A 16,908-nucleotide genomic window follows, 5' to 3' on the forward strand; every position below is an offset into this window, starting at 1 on the left:
GAATCCCATGCAGAGCTTGTGACTTCTCACCTCCAATAATGTCAAGAACCACATCTGTGTAATCACCCCTCTTAAAGGGCTTGTTGCCTGTTTGGGTGTTTTTGGCTTCAGCATGGTCAGGTTTAGATGGCCCTAAGATTCTGCCATCTAAATTTCACTTGCTCTGTGGTCCTCTTCTGGCCAGACCCCATGGCATTCACATTCTGGGTGATTTCAACCCAAATATCCTTTTTCTTTTTGTTTGGTAAGTTCTCCACCCTTAGCAGAACTAAAACGCCCTACTATTGAGCCAAAACCCCCTCTAGTAGCGTGCACGTTTCGGCAACAGTGAAATTTGGGCCTTTTGAGTCCATGGTTCCATCGCTTTGGTGTAGTGAATAATTGATAGGCCTTGGGTATGATTGCCTTAATTGAACACAAGCCAAAGTCAATGAGCTATAATGGGTGTGTTTGAAAAGACCAATTACACAGCCATCTAATTCAGCCTTTCTCAGAGGACTCACAGGTCACAGAGAGGCAGTGACATGACAGGTGTTGTCCACCGCCACCACCATTTTGGTAGGAGAGGATACAGTCAAAGGGTGTATGTTAAGTGTACCAAACCACTGGAGAAATACACCACTGAGGAGCTGTATGCACGGTTTCGCTTTGGGAAGGCTGATATTGAGTACATTGTGGACCTTCTCAGGCCAAAACTTCTACACAGAACCCGAAGAAGTCGCGGGAAGAACGGGTCCTCATTGCTCTACGCTTCTATGCATGTGGGACTTTCTACCAAGTTGTTGGTGACTATATGGGAGTGGACAAATAAACTGTGTGTGATGTGGTGAAAGCTGTGTCAATCACACTGGCCAGCCTGGTCAATGAATTTGTTTAATTTACAAAGGATGACCAGATTGCCCAGGCCAAGCGCAATTTTTTACTTTTGGGGAATATGCCCAACACTATTGGGCCAATCGAATACACTCATGTGCATATACAAGCACCTCATGAGAATGAATGTGAGTTTGTCAATAGAAAGGGGAGGCACAGCATCAACAGGGTGCAATGCTGACCTCATCATTACAAACTGTGTTGTCAAGTGGCCTGGGTCCGTCCATGAGGTGCACATCCTGAGGGAGAGCGCTCTATACAGAGAGCTCCAAACCAACCGACCGGATGGCATAATATTAGGAGACAGTGCCTACCCACTACTACCATGGCTGATGACCCCTTTTCTGGCAGCAAACACACCTGCACAGGCACGCTTCAACACTGCTCATTGCAAGACAAGATGTGCAATTGAGTGTTTAAATGGAGTTCTGAAGAGGCGCTTTGCATGCCTTAAGTACTTGAGAGTGGAACAACAGAAAGCATGCAACATAATACTTGCCTGTATTGTCATACACAACACCGCGACCAGGCGCAATGTCCCTCTCTGTGATGACATTTGTGATGCACCTGAGCCCGTTGAAGATGCTGACCAACCTCCAGTGTTTTGTCAGAATGAGGGACTGACTGGATGTGCTTGATTGATTGATTGATTGATTGATTGATTGATTGATTGATTGATTGATTGATTGATTGAAAACTTTATTAACAGATTGCAGAATGGGTACAATACAGTACGGCTCAATACACACAAGTGTTAAGGGGATGCAGACTAGAGAAAGACTTTTGTCTTGTTTACATCAGGGTCCCCCATTTTCAATGCATCATACCATGTATGACATACACGACATACAAATATACAGTACTGTTTAAGAGACAGAGTTTCTAAAAGAGAATATATACATTTGAGGGGGAAGAAACTTTCATTGGAGGGGGTTGGGTGGGAGGGGGGGGTTGGACATTTACTGGGGCCAGTTTTTCGAATTGCAGCCTCCCGTAGGTGCTCTTTGAGAGCGGTTTTGAAGGTGGGTAGGGATTCACATTATTTTACGGCTGTGGGTAGGGCGTTCCACATTGTTGTGGCATAATTGCGAAACGTGTTTAGTCCCTTGTTTAAGCCGAATCTGGGTTGAACATGATTTGTGGAACTCCCTCTGGTGTTGTGGTCGTGGTATTCTCTGACCTTTGGGAAGTATTTTGACATGTACATGGGTATCTTAGTGGTGTAGTGTATCTTGTAGACCAGGCCCATTGCAAGTTGCTGTACTCTGTCGTCTACTAGTCTAAGCCATCCTAGGTTGTCAAAATGGGCAGGGGTGAGGTGAGTTTTAGGAGCAAGGTCAAGCAGTAGTCTGACCAGTTTGTTTTGTGATGTTTGTAATCTTGTTTTTAGTGCCTTTGAGCTGCGAGGTGCAAGCATAGTCATAGTACCCTTGAATGAGTGCTCCTGTCAAGGTATTCTTGTTTACCAGAGAGGAGATCCGGTACAAGAATCTTGTTCATTGGTTTACTTTTTTGATTACATTGGTTGCCATTTTGTCACAGGAAAGATTTGCCTCTAAGATGGAACCTAGGTATGTAATTTCATCTTTCCTTGTGACAATATTGTCACCCACTGTAACAGAGAAGCCATTGGCCTTGCTGAGTTTGTTATTTGATCCAAAGAGAATGGACTCTGTTTTACCCAGGTGTAATGATATTTTGTTATCAGCGAGCCAGGTGCAGATTCTGCCGAGTTCAGAGCTGAGGTTTTTTTTTTTTTGCAAGTTGCAATAAGGGATGCAATAGTTAGACAAAATCTTTTATTGGTTAATGACTGATGACAGTGTCAGTGTGATTAATATACAGTGATAAGTGACAGTTAGAATTAAATATATTATTTGTGTTCAATACTGACAGCTGAACATGTGGCCAGGCAGGAGCGCGCAACAAGACGGTATACATATGGAATATTAATACAGTCTATTCCACTATAGGTATGCTGTGTGATGATAATACATTTGAATCTAATCTAATTTTGATACGTCGCAAAGCGCTTCCACTACCTGTTGAATACGGGGCAATTGCAAACCTCTATTTCCACACGGCCCTCCGCATTATAATGAGCTGGACAGGCGTGTCTGTATGCAAATTAAGTAAACGGGAACACGCGTTCAAGTTTGTCAATGAGTGACGTATCTCATTCTGGGCATTTTGGCGAGTTAAGACAGCCTCTCCACGCGTTTGGTGAATCCGGGTGTAATTGTCGTCGACTTTCTCTTATGACCTTCCAAGGTGGTTGTTGTAAGAGAAATCTTATGACAATGTTGGTGAATGAGACCCATTGTAATTGGTGTGCTATATAAATCAGATGAGTCATTTTGAGTTAATTTAGAGGAAGATGGAACCCAGGATTTGCATAATGCACGTTTGTGTGGCGGTGAATTGCTTAGAGCATTTGTCTAAAGCTTAATGTGCCTTTTTGAGTGTCGGCAAAGCAAATTGAGGCCACCAGTGTTTCAACATGTTCACCTTCGCTGCTCTCAGCCTCAAATGGTCTGGTGAGACATGGCCGCACATGCACATTATGGTGCATGTTATGTACATTAAACTGGACTTTGAAGAAGAAGTCTTTATTCATTGCACACATTGACAATGTCGTCATGCAGTGACACACACATGCGATGGGCGGCACACAGATGTCACAGATGAAATTTTCCTCTCTGCATTTGACCCATCCCGTCGTCCTTCCCCCGAAGGGCAGCCAGGAGCAGACATGGGCTGCGGCGCGGGGCCGCGCCCGCCGCCCGGGGACCAATCCAAGTGCTCCTGTCCGTCTTCGTCAGGGACGCGACAGAGTTAGCGATCTGTTCTGCATGTTTTTGCATTGGGTTTATCTTATCTGCGGGGAAACCCTTGCGAGCACGGGGAGAACATGCAAACTCCACACAGAAAGGCCCGGGAGATGCCCCACCTGGGTAACTGGCAACGCGGAAACCTGGTCCCCAAGCGGGAATCCCTGGACCTTCTAGCTGTGAAGCGGCAATGTTAACCACTACACCACCGTGTCGCCAGGGTACTGTATACGTATGTTGCGTATGTGTACTGTATGTATTCCCACCCTACTTCCCATTTCCCTATGTGGAATGCACCTGATTGGATAAACACGCTGCTAGTTGGGAGTTCCCTGGTTCTCTGCTCCAGTTTTCAAAAACGAAATGGCGGCTTGCTCACTCTTAAACATTCTCTTATTCTACCTAAAGTTGATCCCAAAATATGTTTCTGACAACAAGTGGGAAATAACATATGCTATTGCTGGATCTTGAGTCATATTTGATCTGCAATGCCTGGTTTGATCTGAACTTAGTTTGATCAATATGTAATCCTGTGTAAGCAGCATCCAGTATTGTCATTTTGCTAGCCTTAACTTTTGTAAATGAGCTCAGCACAAGGCCTTAGCAAGAGGTAATAGCCTATTTATTTGTCAATGTTGATGTTAGCCTACTTAGACTGTAAAGCGTCTGCAGAATAGGAGTGAGACTGGCCGTCAACAGTTATGTTTAAGCCCATTATTAGTAGAATATTAATGCATAATAAAGGGACATCAACAACCCAAAAGAAAATGTCTGCATACATCCACACAGCAAGTGGCCACCTCTGGACAAACCTTGGCCACCCTTGTTAAAAGAAATCCTAGAACCGCCTAATGGTGTTTGAGCTTATATCTGAGTATTTTATCATTGCAGATGAGACAGGTGGCATTTCCATTGACAAAAAAAACAATCCATGGTTCACTTCTCCTGAAACTGTGTGTGCTTTTGATCAAAGTATTTTTTTTGGCATTTGAAAGACACATTGTGGACTGTTGATATGCAAATAACCAATGACAATGAAATATAACAGTTTTTTTATTATAAATTTTGTGTGTATGTGTAATTTGACGGAAAACTAACAAGAGAATTAGCTAATGAATACATGTACCAATTAATAATATAAATAAAAATAATAATAAAATACAAATAAAAAATTACAATATTAATGAGCTGGAATATTGGGCTGGATTTCACTATAATTTCCTATGATGTGGGGGGCTGTATAAACCTGCGGGGGGGGGGGGGGGGCTATGTCTGGCCTGCAGGCCAGGACTTTGAGACCCCTGGTCTAGTGTGTCAGTGTGTACTTTGTTGTGTGATGTCAGCATCATCAATGAACATGTTGTTTTGATGCAGCAGTTGAATGATCTTCAACTCACTGAAAATGAATACCCCACTATCCTGTGGACAATTAAAAAACGTGATCACAAACCTCCCTACCTCAATGTGGAACTGATTTTAATTTAAGTTTTTTCTCTTTTCACCTGTGTTTTTGTCCTATTTATGCAAATGTAATTATCCCTTTTATATGTATTCTGAACCGTTTGGACTTGTAATCTCCACAGCCTGGCAAATCAGGGTAAAACCTCAACGTCCATTTTGAGAATAAATCAAGGTTAATAAAACCATGTTCTAACCGGCTCCATTCCCGTCTCCCCCGCAACAAGGTGCGCGCAACACGAGGAGACAAGCCCCGGAATCAAACACTGCTCTCTTACTGAAAAGTACAAGATGAATAAAGGCTGAACGAGGTCAAAAATATCCCTTCTACACTATTTCTCATCTCCGAAACGAGACGAGATGAACGGCGAACCTTGGAAGTTCTCCCGCGATGAAAAGAGCGGATAATGAACAACATAAATATCTATAACCGGCTCTTTATGCAAGACTTGCTGTGCTGTCTTTTGTGTCCTGTTGAGAGGGTGTCTAAGCGGAGCAGCATCAATGGAGGCGGAACAAAGCCGAGCAAGAGAATATCAAGTCTATTTCCACGGCCCACAACTGTCGCCGCCTTAAGTTTAATCTAATTTGGTCTTTATTGAGAAATGGGTAAGAGCAGTTTTGTTTTATTTATGTGTGTTTTCTCCTCCTCCGCTCCCCCCTCCCTTTGTTGCCTCTCGGCTGCCTCTGACAAAAGACAGCCAGCCTGCCAGGCCCGGTGCTGCTCTGGGACCCACCTGTCAATCACTCCTGACGGCGCCCTGACAACATGTACGTTAAAAATTCAAACGAGACTCAAAGGCGGTGCGTGACAGCCGAGCCTTTGAAAGTGGCTGCAGCGCTTCGGCGACAGCCAGAGGAGTGTGGGTGGAAAACAAACTAGAAAACAACACGGAGGAGCGAGGGGAGAAAGAGAGAGAATGAGAGGCAGAGAGAGAGATAGAGAAAATGAGAGGCAGAGAGAGAGAGGGAGAGAGAGAATGAGAGGCAGAGAGAGAGAGGGATTAAAACAACTAAACTCAAAAGCAGAAGGAAGAGAGTGGAATGTGAGTCTTGATGATGGGAATTGGCATTAGATTTTCCCTTGGTGCATCATTGTTTTTTATTTGGAGTGGAGGCGTGGGCCTTCTGGGGAGTCTTGCCGAGGGCCCCTGTTTTGTGCTGCAGTCCAGACACTGGAGAGAGACTGGAGAGACACTGGAGAGAGACTGGAGAGAGACTGGAGAGAGACTGGAGAGAGACCGGAGAGAGACTGGAGAGACACTGGAGAGAGACTGGAGAGACACTGGAGAGAGACTGGAGAGACACTGGAGAGAGACTGGAGAGAGACCGGAGAGAGACCGGAGAGACACTGGAGAGAGACTGGAGAGAGACCGGAGAGACACTGGAGAGAGACTGGAGAGAGACTGGAGAGAGACCGGAGAGACACTGGAGAGAGACTGGAGAGACACTGGAGAGAGACTGGAGAGAGACTGGCGAGAGACTGGAGAGAGACCGGAGAGAGACCGGAGAGACACTGGAGAGAGACTGGCGAGAGACTGGAGAGAGACTGGAGAGAGACTGGAGAGAGACTGGAGAGACACTGGAGAGAGACTGGAGAGAGACCGGAGAGACACTGGAGAGACACTGGAGAGACACTGGAGAGAGAGCTCTTCTCTGCCGCTCCTCAGAGACCGGAGAAAGATGGGAGAGATACTGGAGAGAGACTGGAGAGAGACTGGAGAGAGACTGGAGAAACCGCTCTCAAAGAGCACCTACGGGAGGCTGCAATTCAAAACTGGCCCCCGTAAATGTCCGAAGATACTCCCACCCACCCACCCCCTCCTAATGTACATTTCCACCGCATTTATTGGACCCCCTCTAGAATGTATAGACTGGGCCTGAAAGAGAACCCCGATTGCTGGAAATGCCAGACAGGGGAGGGGGACCTAGTCCATGCACTTTGGTCATGTCCGAAAATCGAAGATTTCAGGAGTAACATCCATGACTACATCACATAGGTCACAGGGAAGGAGTATGAGTTCTGCTCTGGTTTATATATCCTGGGGGATCCCTGCAGTCTTAGCCATATCGCAAAGCCCCTAGCTGATTGGATTCAGACTAGTATTATGATAGGCAAACAGATCATAATGAGAGGCTGGAAGGCACCAGAAGGCCCGTGGAGAGTGGAGTGGAGAACTGGGTAGGGTAGCTGCCTATGAGAAAATATCTTTTAGTTTAGGAGAGAAAGGAGAAAAATATATTAGCAAATGGGGGAAATATCTGCAATTTCACTCACTATAACTGGAGGGGGGGCACACTTGCCTAATACAGTGACGATGCACATGATTATATAATACCTGACAAATGCACCATGTTTATGTCAACAAGATTGGTTCTATGTATTAATGTAGCTTTATTTTCGATGTAATGTAGTCGATTTTTTTTGTTTTGTGTCGTTTCTTTTTGTTTTGTTATTACTTTTCTTTTTTTTAATCTACTTTTTCTCCCATTTTCTATTTTTCTCCCATCCCAATTTTCGTATGGTCCAATTCTACCCTCCCCTGTCTCGAACACTGTTAGGCCATGCCTCCCACAAGCCGGCTGCAATGTGGACGAAGCCTTACATCACGTGTCCCCTCCGGTACTCGAGGAAGCAGCCAGATCTTTTCACCTGCACAGCGCGATCTCTCAGCGTCAGGGGTCTGCGTGGGAGGGACACGCCACCCCCGTCGCTTCCTGATTCTGCTGCGCAGGCGCACCAACTGACCTGTAGGAGTCGCTGTCCACAACGTCCGATCCCCACCCATCAGCTAACCACCCCCTAATACTGCCAATTGTATTAGTATGAACGACCAGCCAAGCTGATAGCAATGCGGAGAGCTGGGCTCGAACCCAGCGTCTCCTGCATTGGTGGCGAGCGCCTTGCCCACTACACCACCTAGCCGCCCGTATTGTTATTACTTTTCATTCTATTTTTGGGTTTTGTTTTTTTTTCTTTTTCGCTTGTGTTTTTTTTTTTTTTTTGTGGGGGGGGGGGTCATTGTAGCCTGGACGTTAGTGGTCTAGGTGTGTGTGTGTTGTCCCATGTTGATTCAAAAGATATGTCATCATTAATTTTTATTGTCCTTAAGTACTGTGTCCAAAAAGAAAACTCAATAAAGTATAATTCATAAAAAGAAATTAAACATTTCCCTCCCCCTCGTATGTATATATTTACTGTTAGGATCTCTGTTTAACAGTACTGTATATGCATACTTGTATGTCACAAATGTTGTTGTGTTGTTGTGTATGTCATAAATGTCATTATGAATTGAAAATGGGGGACCCTGATGTAAACAAGACGAAAGTCTTTCTCTGGTCTGCATCCCCTTAAAAATTGTGTGTATTGAGTTGTACTGTACTGTACCCATTCTGCAATCTGTAGTTTTCAATCAATCAATCAGTCAATCAATCAATCAATCAATTCAGAGAGAGCTCTTCTCTGCTACTCCTCAGAGACTGGAGAGAGAGCGCCTACAACATGTGCTTCTCCTCAGAGGACTCAAGTCATGCCTCCTGCGTGTCCCGCTACCTGATCCGGCAACACAAAACAACGGTGTGTGCGAATGTTAATGACATGCTTGATTCCGCTCCGGCCTCACCTTTCGCTTCATGCTATATAGTGCAATTAATTCCCCCTGGAGATGGAAACACGGCGCTCGCCCCTGAGATAAGTCGTTGCTGGAGAATTCATAAATGGATGAAGGTGTGAGTTTTTCAATACACAATGTGTGTGTGTGTGTGTGTGTCTGTGTATGTGTGTGTGTGTGGGGGGGGGGGCGACTCAATTTAGATTCTTTCCTCTGCACACAACAACCCTCCCCGGAATGAGGACGGGGGAGGAAATCATTTCAGAATGTTGTCTCTGGAAGCCTTCAACCCAGTGAAGCCGGATGGGGTATATATATACGGCACGTGACGTGTATACTACGTGGGCTTGAGAACATACTTTCAAATGATCAACTGGCATAAGTCTACGGCCTCTCCCCAACCCCCACGGCCTCTGAAAGCAGCGGTATGAATGCGGTGAATGGGTCAGCAACACAAAAGCTTGGACGAGGCCAGACCCTGTGGGAGAACTGCCGTCTCTGCAGTCCTGTAGGTTGTCCCACTGATCTCTCAATCAGCACCGCGTCCACAGTTGAAAAGCACACTGGGCTGAAACCGCTACAAAGCTCACTGTCCATTGTCTCCCCGGCACTTTGTTTGACCGTGGCGTGTGTCTGCGTAGGCCACTTTAAGCTCATTTGAAACCAGCATTTGAAAGGCTCTATTGGAACACTGTAGTGTGTGTGTGTGTGTGTGTGTGTGTGTGTGTGTGTGTGTGTGTGTTTATACAAGTGTGTGAGCAGTGTTTGGCAGGAAGGTGTTGTCGGCTGTAGCCTGGGTGGTGGTAGGTCATCTCACTCTGTTAGTGGTTGGTTTTGTCAGCTGTAGCCTGCACTCTACACTGTAAGAAAAAAAGCTGCAAGAAAACGGTAAATGTCATGGTATCAATGGTTTTCAAATACATTTACAGATTACAACCTTTATTTAATGGTAAATATTTTGATAAAAGGTAATTTACTGTATTTTTATGGCATTTACACTTAAAGTAGAAAAACAAAAGTAATCTGTAAAATAATACAGTGAATTTCCCGTGAAAAAACATTTATTTTTTTAGGTCATCTCACACTGTTAGTGCTTTACCTATATAGCCTCCATCTCAACACTGATAGGATTAAACCACTGCACACACCTGCCCCGCATCTCCACCAGATAACAAATATGTGCCCCATACGCCTATCTCAGCAAATATACATCTGTCTGCCCAAACGTACACACACGAAAACACATGCACGCACGCACGCGCGCAACCACACGCGTACACACACACACACACACTCACTCACACACACACGCACGCACGCATGCACGCACGCACACACACACACACACACACACACACACACACACACACACACACTGCCTTGGAGATGGCAGAGATAGAACTTCATGTACAGACACTGTGAGAACAGCCATTGCTTTGGCTTCTAGTGCCCTCTAGTGCTTCAAACGGATCATTTTGGCACCACTACATGACTGGCCCCTCTAACTGGCCAGTAATGCCAACAGTGAAGATAAAAAGATTAAAAACATAAATACAGTTGACAGAATGAAATATACTAAAAATACAATTAGCCACATTTAATTGCAAAAAAAAAAAAAAAAGGCTTTTTCTTACTACGGATCTGAAGATAGAAATGTTACTCTAATGTGTTGTTGCCTTCATACAGGATGATGACAGGTGACAATGAGAAACAGGAGAGGTGAGGCAGGTGCTCATTGGAATTAAAGTTGAATTTAATCTAATACTAAAAGAGATGAAAAAGCATTGACATTCAAGACGTACAGTAGATACGTCCCGTCCATCAAAATCAAATCAGGCTATTTGCAATAAATCTAACGTCTAATTTACACCAATTTAAATCTTAACATATGCCATAATGCTTTCTGCTGGCCTGGTTTGCACGGTAAATCAAGGCCATTACCAAAGGCATAATCCATATTCATACATATATAATAATAATAATAATAATAATAATAATAATAATAATAATAATAATAATAATAATAATAATAATAATAATAATATAATAATAATTATAATAATAATAATAATAATAATAATAATAATAATAATGTGTATTATATAACTTCATTATTTCTTCCAACTCTAATATTTTGTTGTTGCCATATTATGATGTTATATAATATAAACTATGGCCTTTTAAACATCAAACTCTCAAAAAATATGTTCATGGTTTCAGATACTGCAGTATCACTAACGTGAGCTTATCTGTAGGGTCCCATCGAGAACGTGAGCTTATCTGTAGGGTCCCATCGAGTTATGTTAAACATCAATCAAACCAATTAGCGCAAAGAGGCTTTCATTTTACATCCACAGCAAAAATAAAGAAAGGGGAAAAACATGTATAATGTTTGGATTCATTTTATTTTCTTTCTCTTGCTTAGTCTCTATATCAACATTAAACAACCTTTCCTTCTTCTTCAGGACCTACTGGAAGTAGCGCTTGAACCAAAGAAACTTTTGGGGGTGGATCAAAACAAATTGCATATTTATTAGTTTTATATCATGATTCATAATAATCTGGCTATTGCTCCTTGGCTCAATTGGCTATTGCAATAATAATCTAAATAACAGACATAACAGGCCAGCAAATGAACCCAAAAATCAGTCTGAGCAGTCTGGGATGTGAATAGAGTTCTGGTGGCCTCGCTGTAAATGCTGGAATACAAAAATAAAACTGGTTCAGTACTTCAACGTTTTGTTTTGACGGGGCTCCTATGGGGGAGAGATCTAAGACCTCTATTGTGTTTATTAACTGTGTGCTCGTAAAGCACCTGAGCACGTCTGGACTAGAGAATGCACGCACGTTAATATGCTTTCTGTCGTGTATTATTAATGTGGCGCACAGGAAAAGGGGTTTTGAACAAACTATATCCAAAATAGCATCATCAAGGTGCTACGCACTACAAAGGGCAATACTTACACCTCTGAGTAAAATGTGACTTGTTTCATTCCTATACCTAGGTAACGTCATACTTTATCATCACCTCATTCCGTATGTTTATCCCATCAAATTACAGCAGCCCATATAATGCACCACACACAGTTAATAACATGTAACGCACCACGCACACAGTTAATAACATGTAATTCACCACAAACAGTTAATTAATAACATGTAATTCACCTCAAACAGTCAATAACATGTAATTCACCTCAAACAGTTAATAACATGTAATTCACCACACAGTTAATAACATGTAATTCACCACACACATCTGGTCATCTTTCCTCCAGTGACCCTGGAGTGTTTTATCTTTAAAAGCACAGCTCACAGGGCTCAGAGCGACCATTTGTGCTAAATGTCTGAATATTTTGATATTATTCCAAGATATAGCGTATCGCTTTCAAATACATTTCTTTTTTTTGTTGCAATCAAGTCTGAAATCAAAATGTACAGAAATGTTGATGAAATGATGAGACAACGTAGATATGAAATATGACAGTGAACGTAGCCCAAGCCAAAACATGACCTAACATCTTTATGGACGCTGAGGTATACCTCTGAGCAACTGGGTATTCAATGTGAGTGCATAAATAGACCCTCATATATTGCTTAATTTAGTAGAATAACTTAAGGATGGGTTTCTTGTAAATCATACACACGTGTGTGTGTGTGTGCGTGTGTGTGTGTGAGAGAGAGAGATAGAGAGAGAGAGAGGGAGAGAGAGAGAGAGAGAGAGGGGGAGAGAGAGTAGAGGTGGGATTTGAGAGGCACCTCAAAGCTCTGATTATCCTTAGTGTCTCTGCCCAATGTTGTTACCTGCTGGGAACACCGCGCAGCCCCTCTAAATAAATTGCAAGTGGCCTTGGGCAATAAGAGGAGCCCTCCTTTGATCTGCCTGACTGCCAACGAGGAAAATGTGCAGTCAGTCAATCAAGCTCATAAGCCTTCAACAACAATGGAGCCGACCTTAGTTTTATTATTTATTTTTTAAATTGGTGTATTTCATTATCACAAGGTGTCTACGGTACTTGCTGGCTGGCGGGGTGGGGTGGGGGGGGCTACATGATCAATAATTGATATGTGGTGCAAGAAGGGCTGATTTGCCGCCTCTCCTCTGGTGCCTCTTGTCACTAACTCTTGTCAGAACACATTTGCTTTGATGAGAAATTTGAGGAAGTGAATAACGGCATCACATCTGATTACAGATGTAGTGACTGGTGACTGGCAGGGGCCCCTTCACTCTCTGCCTGTCGGTGGCGCTCTGGAGGAGCCACGCTCGCTGCCGAGGTACAGCCGCCTTGTAAGCGGAGAGATGAGAGGGAGGTGAACTTTTCTGTCATGTGTCAGTAAACAAGGTGATTTGTTTGAAATGTGCCTGGATCACAGGGTGCAAAGTTGCTCTTTAAACCTTTAGAGCTCTGGGGCGCGGAAGACACACGCCATGTCAAAACACACCGGGGAGATGAGGACCAGGGACGTCTTGACTGCTTGGAGAGGGACAGGGATGTATAGACCACTGCACTTCCGCGTTAGATTGAGCTCATAGAGGAGTGTGGGGGGAGAAAATTATTGAATGTTGAGCCGTGACGTAAGTGGTTGTAGCTACGGCTGTGGGGGTGCATGATCCAGACATGATCCAATATACTTTTCTTTATACGCCTGAGTCTCCTGAACACGGGGGGACCAATCCCAATTCCCAAGGCGATCGGCACTTTCTCTGCCAAGCTATAGTCACTCACACCTACTCCCCAACCGGTGCATGCGCAGATTGCCCAGGGAGTGTGTGTGTGGACAATCCAGAGAGACTGCGCATGCAGAGTTTGGGGAGTAGATGCGGAAAAGTGACTATAGCTCGTGTTACAGGTCTCAGGTGTGAGACCTGAACAGATAGGATTCTGTTGGTAAACAGATGAAATGAGGAGATAGAAGATGTTATTGTTTCCCATTGGCTTCCTGTCACAGAATGCATTTATTAAAATACATCTGAATCCAACTCTTTTGGTATAGATATCTCAATTAAATAAAGAACAATTGCAAATATATATAACATATATATATTTAACCGTATCACTCATTGTAAATGAATGAGGCAAATGAAGAAACAGTATAGCAAACAATAGAGGCATCAGGTAATTATACCCCAATAACATTTGTAAATATATATAACATATATATATTTAACCTTATAACTCATTTTAAATGAATGAGGCAAATGAAGAAACAGTAAATATATATAACATATAATCATCTAACTCATTGTAAATGAATAAGGCAAAAAGTATAGAAAATAATATTCCTCTAACTGTACCAAACGAGCAGCTATGACGTTCGTTTACACCTGCGTACACAATAACACTGTTAGCAGCAAGCTAGGTGACTGCTAGCTAGCATCCACATTTTCCTCATCTACAGACATCTGTTACGAAATTATACAATAAACAATGGCCACATCCATATCATTGCTTTACATTTTGTGAATGTTTTGAGTGCTTATTTCATGCTACTGACCTGTTGGTAAACAGATGAAATGAGGAGACAGAAGATGTTATTGTTTCCCATTGGCTTCCTGTCACAGAATGACAGGAAGCAGCATGGGCAGGAGTAATAGTTACAGCTCCACTGTGGGCTGTGGCTTAAGACTACACTGCCATCTGCTGGCTAAACTAAATAGTCCCTTAAAGGTGCATAATGATATGTATTCAAAACAAATAAAAACACTGTGACCACATACAGTCTATGTGTGTCACACACTCCCCCTGAAAGAAAAATGGCTCCTGACATAACCTATTGGCCTACATTTTCCTGTCGATATACATGTGTAGGAGTGATGTAAGGCACAAGGTGGTTGAATGGTGACCCATGGTAGGGTACGTTGAGGTACGGTGGCAGATATGGAATGTAATGTCGTTGCATTCTCCAAACTGGTGTCGATGCTACCCCATAGACCCCTACAGTGTTGGCGGTGCTGGGAAGGTAGTAAGAAGGTTCACCTAATAACTCATAAGTCAACAACTGTGGCGGCCTCCTATCACGGGTAGACGTTCTAGTTTCTGTCAGCCTAGGCTGAATACTGACTGTCTCAGGTATATCAAAAATAGGCTGCGGATCTAGCTGGTCACTGACTGACTGAGGGACTTGAGCTTCCTTTGATTGAAAAGCTGACTCAGCTTCCTCTGGTCCACCCTCTTCATCTGTTGGCAAGGGATCTGCAGGTCTGTTTTCAGGGACATCACTCACAGGTAAGTTTCTTCTGGTCTCTGATATCAGTGTTGGTGGGACTGTTCCATAAGCTGAGCTTCCTGCAGGCTCATGAGCGGGTCGCAATGGGGTGTTCTCAGGCTCCCTCACTACAGGTATTCTCAGCCAGTATCGTGGTTCATCATCTAAGTCTGAGGAGTCACTGCTCACAGATTGGTCTAATTCTCTGTCTCTTCTTTGTTTTCTCCCTTTAGGTGGTGCTGACGGCGATGATGCAGGTAGGTCTCTTCTCCTTCCAGGTGGTGCTGACGGCGAGGATACAGGTAGGTCTACTGGTAGGTCATTCATGGGGAGAGGGCTGGCTTTAATTAGAAGATGTGCAGAATTCCTAACTCCGGAGTCGGTGATCCATGTTATCCAGGCTCTGATCCTTTCACATCTGGATTACTGTCCGGGGATCTGGGGAAGTGCTGGAAGAGAAAAACTGGGAAAACTACAAATGACACGCCTTTTCACGCGCCTTGCTCTGAATTGTAGGAAAAGGTCAAACATAGTAAGCATGCATGAAAAACTGTCATGGTTAATGGTAGAACAAAGACTAAATGTAAATATCATAATGTTTTTTAGAAATATATATAAGAAACAAAAAACCTGCTTGTCTATATGATGAGATACAATTCACAATCAACAGACACAGTTACTCCACCAGGCATGTGTCAATGGAAAGATGTACTGTAAAGATGCCAAGAACAAATGCAATGAAAAGGACTGTGATGTATAGAGCCATGACTGCATGGAATTCCTTACCACCTGCACTAACTAGGGTTGAAGACAAACAGACATTTAAAAAACACCTTAAAATCATATAAGAAAGAGTGGTACTGTCAGTTAAGTAAACATAGTGGGTGATTGAGAAGATGGGTATGTGTGATTGTTGAACTTAGATTTTTAATATATTTGTATATTGTATTGAGATGTATTGTTGTGCTTTAAGTGAACATATATGCCTTGAAACATGATTGAGTAGATGGGTATGTGTGATTGGTGAACTTAGATATTTTATTATATAATATTTTGAGGTGTTATTGAGGTGTATTGTATTGTATTGTATTAATTGTATTGATTTGATTGTATTGTATTGATTTGTGTGGACCCCAGTAATAGTAGCCTATGCCTGTGGCAATGGCTAATGGGGATCCGATTTTATTGTATTGTATTGATTTGTGTGGACCCCAGTAATAGTAGCCTATGCCTGTGGCAATGGCTAATGGGGATCCGAATAAACTAAACTAAACTAGGTGTAGGAGGTTTCGATGCAGGGTACGGACTCTGTTTGGGACACCCTTCTCTGGATACACTCTGTAGACAGGGCCGTCACCCACACACTATTTTACTGTGTATACTGCATCCTCCCAGTAAGCCCTCAATTTCCCTGCCCCCCCCCCTTTCGCTCAGGTTTCGGACTAGGACACGGTCACCCTCCTGGAGGACAACCCCCCTCATATGACGGTCATAGTACCGTTTCCCCCTATCGCTTGACTTACGGCTGTTTTCAGATGCCACCTTGTACGCCTCTTTCATCCTTGCAGCCCACTTTTCAGCGTAACCTCTGGGAGTCGTGGCTTCCTTCTCAGTTGTCAAGCGAAATAACAGGTCAACAGGCAGATGCGGATGACGTCCATACAGTAAGTAGAATGGTGAGTACCCTGTCGCCTCGTGTCTGGTGCAGTTATAGGCATGAACTATCTGTGGCAGATGCTCCTTCCATCTATCCTTCTCTTTCTCCTTTAGGGTCCTCAGCATCTGGAGCAGGGTTCTGTTGAATCTCTCTGCTGGGTTGCCCTGGGGATGATACGGTGTGGTCCTGGAGTGTCCCACTCCTGTCATCAGCTGTATGGCCTTGAACAGGTCATTCTCAAACTCACGACCTTGATCATGGTGGAGCTTTC

The 16,908-nt window shown here is 43.5% G+C and overlaps 1 pseudogene across 1 annotated transcript; it reads left to right on the forward strand.

Annotated features, from left to right (window-relative positions):
• The first annotated feature begins 524 nt into the window (after positions 1–524).
• Positions 525–1,511, forward strand: LOC311235606 (putative nuclease HARBI1; annotated as a pseudogene). Its single transcript has one exon. The product of its transcript is annotated as a putative nuclease HARBI1 (transcript).
• Positions 1,512–16,908: the final 15,397 nt, after the last annotated feature.

The sequence above is a fragment of the Notolepis coatsorum genome (genome assembly GCF_963971535.1).
Source record: "Notolepis coatsorum genome assembly, chromosome: 10".
Classification (NCBI taxonomy): Eukaryota; Metazoa; Chordata; class Actinopteri; order Aulopiformes; family Paralepididae; genus Notolepis; species Notolepis coatsorum.